A 17504-nucleotide genomic window follows, 5' to 3' on the forward strand; every position below is an offset into this window, starting at 1 on the left:
GCCACAGCAGGCTTCTCACATGCCCAGGCCCAGATGCAGTGCATGTGTTGTTTTCACTTAGTTGCCTTGTAGTGAAAGCTGAGGAGGCAGAGTTTCACAAAATCAAGAAGAGCATTCTAATAAAGCTGTCCAAACATTGAAGAGGCTACCTCAGAAACAGTGGGTTCCTCATCACCAGACCCTAGGCTGGAAGGAATGTTGCTATGGTTGTTGTTATGTTGGAGAGGGAATTCTAGCTTTAGGTTGATGATTGACATGAGAAAAAGTCCTTCTAGCCTGGGATTTTGATTTCATTTGAGACTCACTCTATCAAAACTAGGCTTTCTACTGACACCTAGAGGCTTACTTATATATATTATTACAAATCTGAGCCCGAGGAAAGCTCTATTCCTTCTTAGTTCAAATTTTCAACTCCATTTGGGCCTATAGGCTCTCCCTGTCTCCAGATATTCCCAGGGGAGGAGTCTCAGAAAAAACTAAGTATTATGATCTTGCAATAGCACCATATCTTGACACAGCTACAGGACCAGGACAGAAACATAGTCAGAGGAAGGTCCTTGTTCTTCCCAGCCTCAAGGAGAAGGAAACAGGTCATATACATGACAAAATAAGTTACCATGTGAGATGGACTCACCCAAACAGCTAATGTGGGTGATCAGTGCCATGAAAATTGAGTAAATAAAAAGATGGGCTGGAAGGGCTTTCAGGGAGGGTTTGAAACTAGAGCTGGTTCTAATGGAGAAATAACTCAGGAAGGTAAGGCAGGGTAGGAACAGATGGCAGTGAGTGTAGCTCAAGAGCCTGGGCTTTGGAGTCCAACAGAACTTTGTTAAATTCTTGCTTCTCCAGGACTTCCCTGGTGGTCCAGTGGTTACGACTTCGCCTTCTAATGTAGGTTTGACCCCTGGTCGGGGAGCTAAGATCCCACATACCTCACAGCCAAAAAAGCAAAACATAAAACAGAAGCAATATTGTAACAAATTCCATAAAGACTTTAAAAATGGTCAACATCAAAAAATCTTAAAAAAAAAAATTCTTGCTTCTCCTCACTAGCCAGTAGTGCAACTAGTCTCTTAGAGTCTCTGACATCAGGTTCCTCCTCTAACAATGGGGATACTCATGCTTTCCCTGAAAGCTTGATGTATGGATTAGAGGTAACACATGTAATTTGGTTTGCTCAGTTTGGGCACATAATAAGCACTCCAATGGCAGCTTGTACTGCTGTGGATTTGACACAGGGATGGATCTGGTATGTTCAGGGAATATAACATGAGACAATTTGACTGGGACAGAGTGTTTGTGTGGAAGCATAAGAAGTGAGCCTGAGGCACGTTATGTGCTAGACAGAACCCAGGACTAGGAGTCAGGAGACCTCAGTTTGAGTTCTTGATCTCATTTCACCAGACAAGTCACTCTCACTTTCTCTGAGCCTCTCTTTCCCATCTGTGAAGTGAGATATTAGTCTAGAAAAGTATTTCTCTCCCTAGCTACATATTAGAATCATCTAGAATGCTTATAAAATTCTAATGACCATGCTGTACCCCAGACCAGCTAAATCAGAACTTGTGGGGCTGGGACTCCAGACAGCAGACTTAAAAAAAAAAAAAAAACAGCTTTATTGAAGTATAATTGATATACCAAAAAAGGTACATATTTAATGTATTCAATTTGATGAGTTTGGACATATGCATACACCATGATATCACCACCACAATAAAGGTAATAAACATGTCCATCATCTCCAGAAGTTTCCTTGCGTCCCATTATTTTGTGTGTGTGTGTGGTAAGAATGCTTAACATGAGCTCTACCCTCTTAACATTTTAAAATGCACAACATTGTGCTGTTAACTGTGGGTACTATGTTGTACAACAGCTCGCTAGAATTTATTCATCTAGCATAACTGAAACTTTTACTCATTGAACAACTCCTCATTTTCCCCTTCCCCCAGCCCCTGGCAACCACCATTCTATTCTCTGCTTCTGTGAGTTTGACTATTCTAGATACCTCATATAAGGGGACTCATACAGTATTTGTCCTTATAACACTGGTTTATTTCACTTAGAATAATGTCCTCCAGGTTCATCCATGTTGTCACAAATGGTAGGCTTTCCATCTTTTTTAAGGCTGAATAATACTCCATTCTATGTATACACCACATTTTCATTGTCCATTCACCTGTTGATGAACATTTGGGTTGTTTTCATATCTTGGCTACTGTGAATAATGCTGCAATGAATATGAGAGTGCTAACATCTCCTCGACATCTTGATTTTAATTCTTCTGGATATATACCCAGAAGTGGAATTGCTGGATAATATGGTAGTTTTATATTTAATTTTTTGAGGAATCTCCAAACTGTTTTCCATAGTAGCTGAATCATTTAAATTCCCAGCAACAGTGTACAAGGGTTTCGGTTTCTGCACATCCTCACGAACACTAATCTTTTGGTTTTTTTGTGTGTTTTTTTTTTTAAGTTTTTGGCCATACCATGTGGCATGTGGAATCTTAGTTCCCCAACCAGGGATCAAACCCGCACCCCCTGCATTGGAAGTGCAGAGTCTCAACCACTGGACGGCCAGGGAAGTCCCGTAATCTTTTGTTTGTTTGTTTTTCAATAGCCATCTTAACAGATGTGAGGTGATTATCTCATTGTGGTTTTGATTTGCATTTCCCTGATGGTTAGTGATGTTGAGCACCTTTTCATATACCTGGTGGCCATATATATGTCTTCTTTGGAGAAATATATTTTTTAAGTCTTGTCCCATTTTTCAATCGGGTTATTTGTTTTTCTGCTACCAAGTTGTAGGAGTTTCTTGTGCATTTGGGATATTAACCCCTTATCAGATAAATGGTTTGCAAATATTTTCACATTCCATAGATTGCCTTTTCATTCTTGTGATTGTTCCCTTTACCTTAAAGAAGTTTTAAAATTTGATGCAGTCCCTACTTTCTCACCCCATGCACAAAAATAATTCAAAATGGATTAAAGACATAAATGTAAGACCTGAAACCATAAAACTTCTGGAAGAAAACATAGGAGGTATGCTCTGTGACATCAGTCTTAGTAATATCTTTTTGGATATGTCTCTTCAGGTAAGGGAAACAACAAATAAACAAATGTGAATACATCAAACTGAAAACCTTTTGTGCAACAAAGGCAACTATAAACAAGACAAAAAGCAGCCTACTGAATGGGAGAAGATATTTGCAAATGATTTATCTGATAAGGGGTTAATATCCAAAATATGCAAACAACTCATACAACTCAATATCTAAAAAACAAACAACCTGCTTAAAAAATGGGCAGAGAACTTGAATAGGAATTTTTCCAAAGAAGACATAAAGATGGCCAACAGGCACATTAAAACATCACAAATCATCAGGGAATTGCAAATCAAAACCACAATAAAATATCACCTCACACCTGTCAGAATGGCAATATCTGTTATCAAAAAGACAACAAATCACAAGTGTTGGTGAGGATGTGGAGAAAAGGGAACTCTTGTGCACTGTTGATGGGAATGTAAATTGGTACAGCCTCTATGGGAAACATTATGGAGGTTCCTCAAAAAATTAAAAATAGAAGTACCATATAATACAGCAATTCCACTTCTGGGTGTATATCTGAAGAAAATGAAAACACTAATTTGAAAAGATATATGCTCCCATATGTTCACTGCAGCATTATTTACAATAGCCAAGATATGGAAGCAAACCTAAGTGCCCATCAGTGGATGAATGGATAAAGATACAGTGGAATATTACTCAGCCATAAAAAAGAATGAAATCTTACCATCTGTGACAACATGGATGGACCTAGAGGCTAAGTGAAATAAGTCACAGAAAGACAAATACTGGACTTCCTTTGTGGTGCAGTGGCTAAGAATCCGCCTGCCAATGCAGTGGACATAGATTCAATCCCTGGTCCAGGAAAAGCTGACATGCCGCAAAGCAACTAAGCCCGTGCACCACAACTACTGAACCTGCACTCTAGAGCCCGCGAGCCACAGCTACTGAGCCTGCATGCTGCAACTACTGAAGCCCGCACACCTAGAGTCCATGTTCTGCAACGAGAAGCTACCACAGTGAGAAGCCCACGCACCGCAACAAAGAGTAGCCCCTGCTTGCTGCAACTAGAGAAAGCCCGTGTGCAGCAACGAAAACCCAATGCAGCCAAAAATAATTTTTTTAAAACTTAAAAAAAAGAAAGACAAATACTGTATGATTTCATTTATATGTGGAATCTAAAAAACAAAACAAATAAACAAACAGAACAAAACAGAAACATACTAATAGATACAGAGGACAAACAGGTGGTTGCCAGAGGGGAGAGGGGAAGGAGAGGAGAGAAATAGGTGAGGGAGATTAAGAGGTACAGATTCCAGTTACAAAATAAATTAGTCAGAGGTATGAAATGTAAAGCCTGGGGAATATAGTCAATAATTATGTAATATCTTTGAATGGTGACAGATCATAACTAGACTTCTTGGTGATTGTTTTAAAATGGAGAGAGGGAGTTCCCTGGTGGTGCAGTGGTTAAGAATCTGCCTGCCAATGCAGGGGACACAGGTTCAATCCCTGGTCTGGGAAGATCCCACATGTCACAGGGTAACTAAGCCCGTGCACTTCAACTACTGAGCCTGTGCTCTAGAGCCCGCGAGCCACAACTACTGAAGCCTGCGTGCCCTAGAGCCCATGTGCTGCAACTACTGAAGCCCACATGCCTAGAACCCCTGTTCCACAACAAGAGAAGCCACCGCAATAAGAAGGTCGCACACTGCAACGAAGAGTAGCCCCCGCTCGCTGCAACTAAAGAAAGCCTGCACGCAGCAATGAAGACCCAACGCCGGCAATAAGTAAATAAATAAATTAATTAATTAAACGGATAGAAATATTGAATCACTATATTGTATGCCAGGAACTAACACAGTGTTGTAGTTCAATTATACTTCAAAAACAAACAAATAAACTTATAGAAAAAGAGATCAGATTTGTGGTAACCAGAAGTGGGGGATGGGGAGAGGGGACTTGGATGAAGGTAGTCAAAAGGACCAAACTTCCAGTTATAAGATAAATATGTACTAGGGATGTAATGGACAACATGATAAATATAATTAACACTGCTGTATGTTATGTATGAAAGTTGTTAAGAGAGTAAATCCTAAGAGTTTTCATCACAAAGAAAAAATATTTTTCTCTTTTTCTTTTATTTTGTATCTATATGAGATGATGGATGTTCACTAAACTTACTGTGGTAATCATTTCATGATGTATGTAAATCAAATCATTATGCTGTACACCTTAAATTTATACAGTGCTGTAAGTCCATTATATCTCAATAAAACAGGAAGAAAATAAAAAGAAATTGAAGATGACAAACAAATGGAAAGATATACTGTGCTCACAGATTGGAAGAATTAATATTGTTAAAATTGCCATACTCCCCCAAACAATCCACAGATTCAATGCAATCCATATCAAAATATGAATAACATTTTTCACAGAACTAGAACAAATAGTTCTAAAATTTGTATGGAAACACAAAAGACTCTGAATAGCTAAAACAATCTTGAAAAAGAAGAACAAAGCTGGAGGCATCACACGTCCTGATTTCAAACTATACTACAAAGCTACAGTAATCAAAACAGTATGGTACTGGCACAAAAACACCTAGATCAATGGAACAGAAGAGAGAGCCCAGAAGTAAACCCACACCGATATGGGCAATTGATCTACAACAGAGGAGGCAAGAATATACAATGGCGAAAAGACAGCTTCTTCAATAAATGGTATTCAGAAAACAGCTATATGCAAAAGAATCAAATTGTGCTACTTTCTCACACCATATATGAAAATAAACTCAAAATGGATTAGAAACTGAAAATGTAAGAGCTGAAGCCATAAAACTCCTAGAAGAAAACAGGCAGTATGATCTTTGATATTGATCGTAGAAATATTTTTTAGATATGTCTCCTCATGGAAGGGAAATAAGAGAAAAAATTAATAAATAGGACTACATTAAAATCTTTTCACAGCAAAGGAAACTATCAGTAAAACCAAAGGCAGACTACTGACTAGAAGAAGATATTTGCAAATGATATATCTGATAAGTGGTTAATATCCAAAATATACAGATAACTCATATAACTCAACATCAAAAAAAACAAACAAACTGATTTTAAAAATGGGCAGAGGACCTGAACAGACATATTGCCAAAGAAGACATACAAATGGCCAACAGGTAAAACGATACTCAACAACACAAATCATCAGGGAAATGCAAATCAAAACCACAGTGAGGGACTTCCCTGGTGGTCCAGTGGTAAAGAATCCGCCTTACAATGCAGGGGACGTGGGTTTGATCCCTGGTCAGGGAACGAAGATCCCACATGCTGCAGGGCAACTAAGCCCAAGCGACACAACTACTGAGCTCACGAGCCTCAACTAGAGAGCCTGCATGACACAAACTACAGAGCCCATGCACCCAGGAGCCTGTGCTCCACAACTAGAGAGAAGCCTGCGTGCTGCAAAGAAGAGCCTGCGCACCGCAATGTAAAGATCTCTCATGCCTCAACAAAGATCCCAAGTGCCACAACTAAGACCCAACGCAGCCAAAAATAATTAAAAAGAAAAAAAAACACACACAATGAAATATCACCTCACACCTGTCAGAATGGCAATATCTGTTATCAAAGAGACAACAAATAAGTGTTGGTGAGGATGTGAAGAAAAGGGAATCCTTGTGCACTGTTGGTGGGAATGTAAACTGGTGTACCCACTATGTAAAACAGTATGGAGGTTCTTCAAAAAATTGAAAAGAGAACTATGATACAATCCAGCAATCCCATTTCTGGGTATTTATCCAAAGAATATGAAAAAACTAATTTGAAAAGATATATGTACTCGTATGTTCATTGCTGCACTATTTACAATAGCCAAGTATGAAAGCAAACTGAGTGATGATGGATGAATGAATAAAGAAGATGTGGAATATATATACAATGGGATACTACTCAGCCATTAAAAAGAGAAATCTTACCATATGGGACAACTTGGATGGATCTAGAGGGTATTATGCTAAGTGAAGTAAGTCAGACAAAGACAAACACTGTATGATTTTATTTGTATGTGGAATCTAAAAACCAAAACAAATGAACAAACATAACAAAACAGAAACAGACTCATAGATACAGAGAAGAAACAGGCGGTTGCCAGATGGGAGGGAGGGAGGGAGATGTGTGAAAGAGGTGAAGGAGATTAAGAGGTACAAACTTCCAGTTACAAAAAGAATGAGTCACAGGGATGAAATGTACAGTGTGGGGAATATGATCAATAATTATGTGATATCTTTGTATGGTGAGAGATTGTAACTACACTTACTGTGGTGATCATTTTGTAATGTATAGAAATAGCAAATCACTACATGTGTGCCAGGAACTAACATAGTGGTGTAGGTCAATTATACTTCAAAAGCAAACAAATAAACTCTTAGAAAAAGAGATCAGATTTGTGGTTACCAGAGGTGGGGATGTGAGGAGGGGGAATTGGATGAAGGTGGTCAAAAGGTACAAACTTCCAGTTAGATAATTACTAGATATGTAATGTACAACACGATTAATATAACGAACACTGCCATATATTATGTATGAAAGTTGTTAAGAGAGTAAATCCTAAGAGTTCTTGTAACCAAGCAGGACCCTATGGAGCTTTGCTGGGGGCAGAGCCCTCCCCCATATCCTCTGCTTTAGCTCTTCTCAGAAGTACCTAGATAGCAGTATCTGATGCATGTTTCCTGAGTTGTTTCACAGATGTGAAAACCCCCCACCAATGGAAGGTGTTAACTACTTGATGACCATGAGCACATAGCCCTCAGGCCTAAGGATTGATAATGTTAACCCCTGTGCCACCACCCTGTTACCTCACCATCACCCAATCAGAATTGTGCAGGAGCTGATCACATACTCTAGGACACCCTTCCCTCACCTTGCCCTTAAAAATGCTTTGCTGAAACCCTTCAGGGAGTTTGGGGTTTTTTGAGCTCAAGCCACCTGTTCTCCTTGTATTAGCACCTTTACAATAAAGTTGCACTTTCCTTCACCACAACCCGGTGTCAGTAGATTGGAGGTTGGCTTTACTGCACATGGGTGAGCAGACCCGAGTTTGGCTCGGTAACATTCTCATCACAAGGGAAAAAAACCTTTTTTTCTTTTATTTTGTATTCCTATGAGATGATGGATGCTCACTAAATTTATTGTGGTCATCATTTCATGATGTATGGAAGTCAAATCATTATGCTGTACACTTTAAACTTATACAGTGCTATATGTCAATTACATCCCAATAAAACTAGAAGAAAAAATATTTTAAAAAATTATGTGCAATCATAGATAAATGTATTATAGCCATTAGCTATGATTGTATTAGGGTAATGCTAGTTCTGCCATAGGTAGGTAGGTAGGTAGATAGATAGATAGATAGATAGATAGATAGATAGATAGATAGATATTATATAATGGCTACTATTTATTGAGTGGTAAGTGTCAGGCACTTTACCAAGAACTCTTTATGTGCTATTTAGTATTCACAATGAACTTAAGAGGTAGGGAATTTACCGATGAAGAAATTGCACAATACCATGTAGCTAAAGGTGGGAGACAGCATTTTAACACAGATCTCTCTGACGTCCCAGTGGAAACTTGACCACTACATTCTACCATGTCGCATAACCCCACACATCATTGGAAATGGTTTCTTTTATCCTGCTCACTTGGAGGCAAATGTCAAGATCCCAATGCCTATCAATGGATGTATTTCTGGGAACTTAGGGACTTTTACACTATTTCTCGACAAGTATTTCTGGTTAAGATAGGTCAGTTTCTAAATATCATCTATAAGTGATATATTACTTTTTATTCAATATTTTTATAATGAAACAGTTGGCCACAGGAGCAGGAGAGGCCCCCAAACCAAGGAGTAAGACGCTGACACCTTGTGGCCTTTTTTATAAGGCCAGGTGTGTAGTCCAACACTGAGGATTGACTGCCCAGGACAAAATTCTAACCATGCCAGCCACTTTGCCATCCTTCTGTTGTCTTCCTACCTGTAACATCATTTTGTTTCTCCAAATATAATATTAGGAATGAATCAACAGAGCAACATAAGAAAATAATAAGAACTGAAGACAAAATAATAAAGTTATCCTCTCCTACTATTTACTAGTAGCTTATCACCTTTATCGAGTTACTCAATTTTTCTGGGCTTGAAATTTTCTTATCTGCAAGATGGCGACAATAACATTCATCTTGTAGTACTGCTTTAAAATAAAATTAAAATATAAATGTAAGGATCCTGGCAAATTGTGGCCATGTGACAAATATTAGTTCCTTACTCCCTCCTCCTCTTTCCTAATCCTTCTCCCTTTCCTTGATTTCTAAGCTCTTCCCATTTAAGATATCCTAGTCTTCTGTTTTCTATTCACTTTCCTAAGTATTTTCTCCATTGTTCTTTCTGTTTCTGACTCCACCCTATCCCCACCCCCTCACACACACAGAACAGTGTCCATTAGTTAACCCTTACTTGGGTAAGGTCTGGCTCGGTAAGCCTCTCTATATTATCCAGCTAATCATCACAAAACATCCCCCACTGGGTTTCACGGAGCAGTTTTCCCATTACTAACAGCATTTTATGATCCTGAGTCTGGTACCCTCAGATTCTGCTTGTCCCTTACCTCTGACTCTTTCAATCCAACCCTTGGAGACCTGACACACACACACCTCAACTCCCTCCTGACCTCACTTCCCACCACGCTCCCTCTCTCATTACTCACTCCGCTCTGCTCACTGGCCTCCTTCCATTTGCTGCTCCATTTGGCTGAAAGGCTGTCCTGGATATTCACATGGTTTAATCCCCCACTTCTATAAATTCCTGCTCAAATATCACCTTATCAGAGACAACTTCCTTGACATTCTGTATAACTATATAAAATAGCACAAACACACAAAACCCCAGTTTCCATCCCCTTTACCCTACTTAGTTTTATAGTACCTCTTACCACCCATAATATGGGTACTGCACTAGAGCAAAGGTGAGTTGGTAGCTCCTTAAAGTGTTCTTCTGTGGGAGGCCAAGGTTCACTTTGTGGGGCATTGGGTCCTCAGTATTGGATTATTCCTGGAAACATTAATTATTACATATGTTAGCTGATGATAACACATGTAAGATAAAGCTATAGAAACTCACTTTTCATTCTTGCTGCTGCCACTCCTAAGCACTTAGTCTACCTTCCCCTCCATATATCTTAGAATGCCTGCTTCTTCTGGTTTCATCCAATTTTGGCGTTTATCATTTAGGGTAGGAATTCTAAACCCAGAATTCATGAAAGGGCTTCAAAGGATCCATGAGCAACTTAAAATTATTGGTAAGTTTTGGGGATATATTTGTTTTCTGGGGCAAGTGTTCATGACATTGACAAGATTCAAGGGGTCTATGACTCCCTCAAAAAAAAAAAGATTAAAAACCATAGTCTTAGGAATGACAGCACAATATTCCCTTAACTTAATATGCATAATATTTAATCATTCTGTAGTATTATCCTCTCTTTCTCAATAGCCAAACACCAAGAGTAATGGGATAGTATCTACTCATTGCTAGCAGACTGGCTGGCACCTAACTGATTCTCAATAAATACTTATTGAATGAATGAAGACTCCATGGTGGTAAGAGCCTATTAATTAGTCATTCTGTCCATAATCTTCATTGAGCAAGACTTGTTCTGGGGTAGGGGTGTCTTGATAGATCCAGTTAGATTGTTCACCATCTACAGATAAGGGAAGAATTAATCCTACTGAAAAACACAAATCTCACTTTTAACAGGGAAGAGCCAGTCACAATACACACTGTAAGAGAAGTTGATTAAAGATGAAATAGCTAGTTGAACCTCAGAAAGGGAACAGTGAATGGGAAGTTAGGTGGAGTGAAATTCAGAGAGAGGTAGCTCTCAAAACCAGAATTCAAAGAGTTTATAATCCTGGCAAGAATCAGGCTTGTCCAGTTAAATCCAATACTAGAAATTTAGGCATATGTTCAAACCACCAGTCCCATCATTAGAGACAAAAGGAAGTTGAAAAACCAGTTGGTTGAGGTTTATATTTCTAATAGATTAAGTATAATAAAAGGGATTTCTGGTATCTGTGTATTATGTTAGTTTTTAAGCTTTATATAAAAAAATACACTCTTTGACTCAGGTCATTAAGTTGCATTTACTGTGTGTGTGTGTATTTTATAGATTTTTATATTTTGCATTTTATAGTGTACTTTTATAGCAATAAGTACTCTTATTTTGTAGACCCCCTGTTTTTCAGGCAACAGCATCCTTCACAGTAAATAAAGGGCTGCAACAACAGCTACAAAACAGTGGTTCTTTGGCTCTGCTTCCATTCATTCTGCAGGAAAGCCAAACTTCCTTATTTTCTCTCAACTTGTTCTGTGAAGTCCCAAGTTCACCTGCAGAGCTCCTGTCTTCACCATTTTTTTCCAACTTGCTCTAGCTCTTGCTCTCTGCAGAAACCCCACTGTTTCTATTGAGGCTTAAAGGGCCGATGGACCTCTGGTACCTGCCCACATGTGCCTGCCCCAAGGCTATTAAGGTCCTACTTGAGGCCTTTCCTTTCTAAACCGTTGCTGAGGACTTCACCTTCTCTTAACATTGCCAAAACCACCAGTGCCAACTCCAAGCTCTGCTGAAACTTCCTGGTGTTCCAATTCCACTTAAAAAAATTAAGAGCAACTTCTATTTTGTGTGTATGATATATTATTTATTATTTTAAATAAACTTTTTACTTAAAACATAAATTAAAAAAAACAAAAAAAGTTACAGATTTACAGAAAAATTACAAATACAGTACAGAGAGTTCCTGTATACCCTATACCCAATTTTCTCTATTATTAACATCTTACATTAATATGGAACATTTGTCATAATTAATGAACCAATATTAATGTTATTAGCTAAATCCATATTTTACTCATATTTCCTTAATTTTTACCTGATGTCCTTTAGCTGTCCCAGGATCCCTTCCAAGATACATTACATGTAGTCATCATACCTCCTTAGGCTCCTCTTGGCTATGACAGTTTCTCGGACTCCCCTTATTTTTTACGACCTTGACAGTTTTGAGGAATACTGGTCAAGTATTTTGCAGAATGTCCCTCAATTGGAACTTGTCTTATGTTTTTCTCATGATTAGATTAGGGTTATATGTTTTGGGAAGGAAACCACAGAAGTAAAGTGCCATTCTCATTACCTCATATCAAGGGTACATACTATCAACATGACATCACTGTTGAGGTTAACCTTGATCATCTGGCTGAGGTAGTGTTTGTCAGGTTTCTCCACTGCAGAGTTACTCTTTTCAGTCTTCCCCTCTCCCCCTCTTCCAGACTAGTCTCTTTGAAAGGAAGTCAATGTGCAAAACCCACACTCAACCAGTGAGGAGCTATGCCCAGCCTCCTTGAAGGCAGAGTATCTACATAAATTATTTGAAATTCTTCTACACTGGAGATTTTTATATTCCCTCCCATTTATTTATTTATTCAATTATTTATGTATATCAGTGTGGCTTTATGGATAATTAATGTATACTTTGGGTATAATCCAACACTACTTTATTTATTGTATTTCTTAAATGGTCACTTTGGTCAGCTCTTTCAGTTGGCTACCATGTCCCTTTGACATAGCTCCATCTTTTTTCTTTTATTTTTAGAACTTTTACTTTCTGGCACTAAAAGATGTTCTGGCATTACAGATGCTCCTGTATATTCCCTGCCCCAGTCCTTGAATCAGCCATTTCTCCAAGGAGCCCTAGTTCCTTTTATGGGAGAATGGTATTAGAAACCAAGATCTGGGCAGTAGGTGCACTCATTGCTATTGGGGTATTCTTCCTTCTAGGCCCTCCCAGCTGACAACGTAAGGAAATGTATGTGTGTATACTAACCCACATATATACACACATAACTATAAATATTTCTGTATGTAACATCTGTATCTATATTAAGCTACACATGAGTTCATACTGATATCTCCAACTGTAATTCATTACCATATGGAGCTTTCTAGCCTCTTCCCCTTGATTATCTGTAAACTCCCACTCCAACAGTGAGAAACCTGGCTCCCACAATCTGCCATCCATTTACTTAATTATTCAGTTCCAGTATATATATATATATATATATATATATATATATATATATATATATATATATATTGAATTCAGAATTGTTAACTTATACCCCATGGGTACACAACTTTTTCAACTAGAGTACAGTGCTGATGTACAGTTCCTTTGGCATTTAATTTTACAGACTCCACTCATTTCCAAAGTTACTTGGGTCAGTACCTTTTCTCCCACCCCCGTCAGTGAGGCTGTTTCATAGATTGATTGAATGACTTATTTATTTTAAATAAATTTATTTATTTATTTTTGGCTGCATTGGGTCTTTGTTGCTGTGTGCGGGCTTTCTCTAGTTGTGGCGAGCGGGGGCTACTCTTCGTTGTGGTGCGTGAGCTTCTTATTGCAGTGGCTTCTCTTGTTGCGGAGCACGGGCTCTAGGCGTGTGGGCTTCAGCAGTTGTGGTGCATGGGCTCAGTAGGTGTGGCTCATGAGCTCTAGAGCTCAGGCTCAGTAGTTGTGGCGCATGGGCTTAGCTGCTCCGCAGCTTGTGGGATCTCTCTGGACCAGGGCTCAAACCCATGTCGCCTGCACTGGCAGGTGGATTCTTAACCACTGCACCACCAGGGAAGTCTCATGTCTCATAGATTTATAATATAGTTAGATTATTTTGTCCCATCCTTTATTCCATCTTGGGATCCTCCAATCTCCTAAATTATTTAAAAATTTTGCATATATTAAGGTTCTATGGGTATATGCATGGTATCATATATCCATCATTACGGTATTATACAAAATGGTTTCACCACTGTAAAATATCCTCTGTGCTTTATCTATTCAATCCTCCTCCCCATTGAATCCCTACTGATCTCTGCTAATGTATTTTATGGCTCTATAGTTTTGCCTTATCTAGAATGTCCTATTAATAGAATCATATAGTTTGTAGCCTTTCAGACCTGATTCTTTCATTTAGCAATATACATTCAAGATTCATCCATGTTTTTGCTTAGCTTGATAACTTATTTCTTTAAAAAATTTTTTTTTGTTTTAATTGTAGTAAAATACACATAAAATTTACCATCTTAACCATTTTTAAGTACACTTAGTGGTATTAAATATATTCATATCATTGTGCAATTCACCATCCATCTCCAGAACTCTTATTATCTTGCAAAACTAAAACTCTATGCCCATTAAATAATAACTCCCCATTTCTCCTTCCCCCAGTCCCTGGCAACCACTGTTCTGCTTTCTGTCTCTATGAATTTGACTACTCTAGGTCCCTCATATAAGTAGAATCTTACAGTATTTGTCTTTTTGTGACTAACATATTGCACTTAACATAATGTCCTCAAGGTTCATCCAACTTGTAGCATACGTCAGAAGTCCCTTCCTTTTTAAGGCTGAATAATATTACATTGTATGTTTATACCACATTTTGCTTATCCATTCATCTGTCAATGGACATTTGGGTTGCTTCCATCTTTTGGCTATTGTGACTAGCTTATCCCTTTTTCTCAGTGAATAGTATTCCACTGAATGGGTATTTCCCTTTAGTTTGAATTTTTTTTTTTCAATTGCAGCCCTTTTACCTTATGACAGAGGCATGAATCCATGAAGGCTGAGCTGGAGGCTGATCTAAATGACAGAGACCATGATGTTTTCACCATTTCTTCTCCTTTCTGACAGTGGCTCACATCCTTGAACCAGGCTTGGGGACTCAGCTCTCTCGTAGGATGGCTTCTTTCCTAAGATACTCCAGGAGCTACATATAAATAGAGTCCTGAAGTCCTGCTCCACCAGTCCTCCAGCAATGCTTGAATCCTAAGGACATACAGCATAGGCTCCAGCTGGGACCCCTGATAGAGAAAATGGAAGCACAAAGCAGTAGTCATTCCTTAGTGGCTGTTATAGACCAAATTGTGTTCCCTCCCCCCAAATTCATATGTTGAAGCCCTAACCCACAGTGTGACTATATTTTGAGATAGGACCTTTAGGGAGGTAGTGAAGGTTAAATGAGGTCAAAAGGCTGGACCTCTAATCTGATAGGACTGCTGTCCTTTTAAGAAGAGCAGAAAACACCAAAGATCTCTCTCTTTCTCCGTGAGAACACAGAGGAAAGCCATGTGAGGACAGAGTGAGAAGGCCACCGTCTACAAGCCAGGAAGACAGATCTCACCAGAAACTAACTCTGGCACCACAGTCTTGGACTTTCAGTCTCCAGAATTGTAAGAAAATAGACATCAGTTGTTTAAGCTACCCTGTCTATGGTATTTTGTAATGTCAGTCTTAGCAGACTTATAGAGTGGCAGAACTGCACCTAGTACTCAACCTGATTCTAATTTCAGAGTTCTTTCCATCTTTCCATTCAGAAACATTTTTTTTCTTTTCTTTTCTTTTTTGATTTCTATCAGTTTACTAATCATTTATATACATTTTTTAAAAAGGCATATATGGGGCTTCCCTGGTGGCGCAGTGGTTAAGAATCTGCCTGCCAATGCGGGGGACACGGGTTCAAGCCCTGGTCTGGGAAGATCCCACATGCCACGGAGCAACTAAGCCCGTGAGCCACAACTACTGAGCCTGCGCGTCTGGAGCCTGTGCTCCACAACGGGAGAGGCCGCGACAGTGAGAGGCCTGCGCACCGCAATGAAGAGTGGCCCCCGCTCGCCGCAACTGGAGAAAGCCCTTGCACAGAAACGAAGACCCAACACAGCCAAAAATAAAATTAAATAAATAAATAAATAAATAAAAAGTTGAACCTTCTTTAAAAAAAAAAAGGCATATATGCAGAACCAATGTTTCTCAGACAGATTGCAGTGACTGTGCTTGTGCTATCTCCTAATCCCTTTCATATCCTCTAGGATGATCAGAGAATCACTCCATAGGTGTCCTCAGACTATAGATGTCAGTTCCCAACATTGACGACAGGTTGTACAACATCGACATTAGTAAGCCCTGATTTTCTGCTGTCATGATGGACTGAGATGAAAAGATTTCCCTGCTCCCAGTCTCTATTTTACTGAAAATAGGGAAGCTAATTTTATTTTTTAAATCTGAGGCTGTCTCATTTTTTCCTCAGATATGTTTTATTTTCACTGAAATTCACAAAAACAAAGTTCTAAAATAATTCCACATCAACAACAAAATTCGTATTTATTAATTATTGGAGATTGTCATATTGAATTCTAAGAAGTTACAGAAACATTGCTTTTCTTTTCTTCTATTAGAAAAATATGAAAATAGAGATACTCACCTCTCCCTCCCCCATGATACTAGATCACAGGACCTGAGCACTTCAGCTGTTTATAAGTTATCAATACTTTTTTTGTTCAAATAAATGTAGAGTTTGATGAACCTTCCCTCCACACAATGGGAAAAGAGCAACTTTACAGTATAGAACCTGGCAGACACTACCTTCATCATGAGCTCAAAAGTAATTAACATCAGTAATAGGACAAACTGAAATCATGTCATCTGATAGGATACAATGAGAAGAGCATCCCATCACTTCTGTGGTATTCCTGTCAAAGATACATAACCTGAAACTAACATCTAGGCAACATCAGACTAACCCAAATTCAGAGAGGTGCTACAAAATAACTGACCTGTAATCCTCAAAACTGTCAAGGTCTGAAAGTCAAGGAGGGACTGAGGAACTTTTCCAGACTGAAGGAGATTAATGAGACATAATGAGTAAATGCAATGCATGATTCTGAACTGAATCTTTTTACTATAAAGGACAGTGCTGGGACTATTGGCCAAACTTGAATCAAGTCTGAGGGATAGACGGTAGAAATGTAAACAATGTTAATTTTCTGATTTAGTTGATCTTATTGTGGTTACATAGGAGTATGTTGTTGTTTGAGGAAATAAACATTAAAATATTTGGGTTAATGGGACATCATAATAATATCAGCACCTTGCTTTCAAATGGTTCAGGAAAAAACAGTTCTTTGTATATACTTGCAACTTTTCTGTAAGCTTGAGATTGTTACAAAATAGTTTTTTTAATGTAATGACTCAAATCTCTTCCCTAACATTCAGAGTTTTAAAGTTTCTGTCCCTGATAACATCAAGCCGAAGTACTTGCCTTTACAAGCTCTTAAACATCCTATCTCCCTCTCTGTTTACAGATGCCACTGTAACGTAATTCTAAATTTTGGTGAGGTTTTCTTCCGCCTTCATTTCTCTTTATCTTATGTGAGGCCTCAGTGCAAAATTCATCATTACATAACTTTCATCTGCTTGAACTCCATTTTTATATATTAGACTTTATTAAGCACTAACTATGTGCTGGCCATGTACTAAGTACTTTTTAGTACTTAACCAGTACA

At 38.5% G+C, this 17504-nt stretch overlaps 1 long non-coding RNA gene across 1 annotated transcript in view; it reads right to left on the minus strand.

Moving 5' to 3' along the window:
- Nucleotides 1–17504, minus strand: part of LOC103011000 (uncharacterized) — a 71416-nt gene that overhangs the window by 47595 nt on the left and 6317 nt on the right. The window contains exons 2-3 of the long non-coding RNA XR_009009238.1: nucleotides 14760–15026; nucleotides 10046–10171 (exon numbers count right to left, since the gene is read on the minus strand). This is a non-coding gene — a long non-coding RNA (uncharacterized LOC103011000). The remainder of the gene's footprint in view (nucleotides 1–10045; nucleotides 10172–14759; nucleotides 15027–17504) is intronic.

Source organism: Balaenoptera acutorostrata, chromosome 9, assembly GCF_949987535.1.
Source record: "Balaenoptera acutorostrata chromosome 9, mBalAcu1.1, whole genome shotgun sequence".
Taxonomy (NCBI): Eukaryota; Metazoa; Chordata; class Mammalia; order Artiodactyla; family Balaenopteridae; genus Balaenoptera; species Balaenoptera acutorostrata.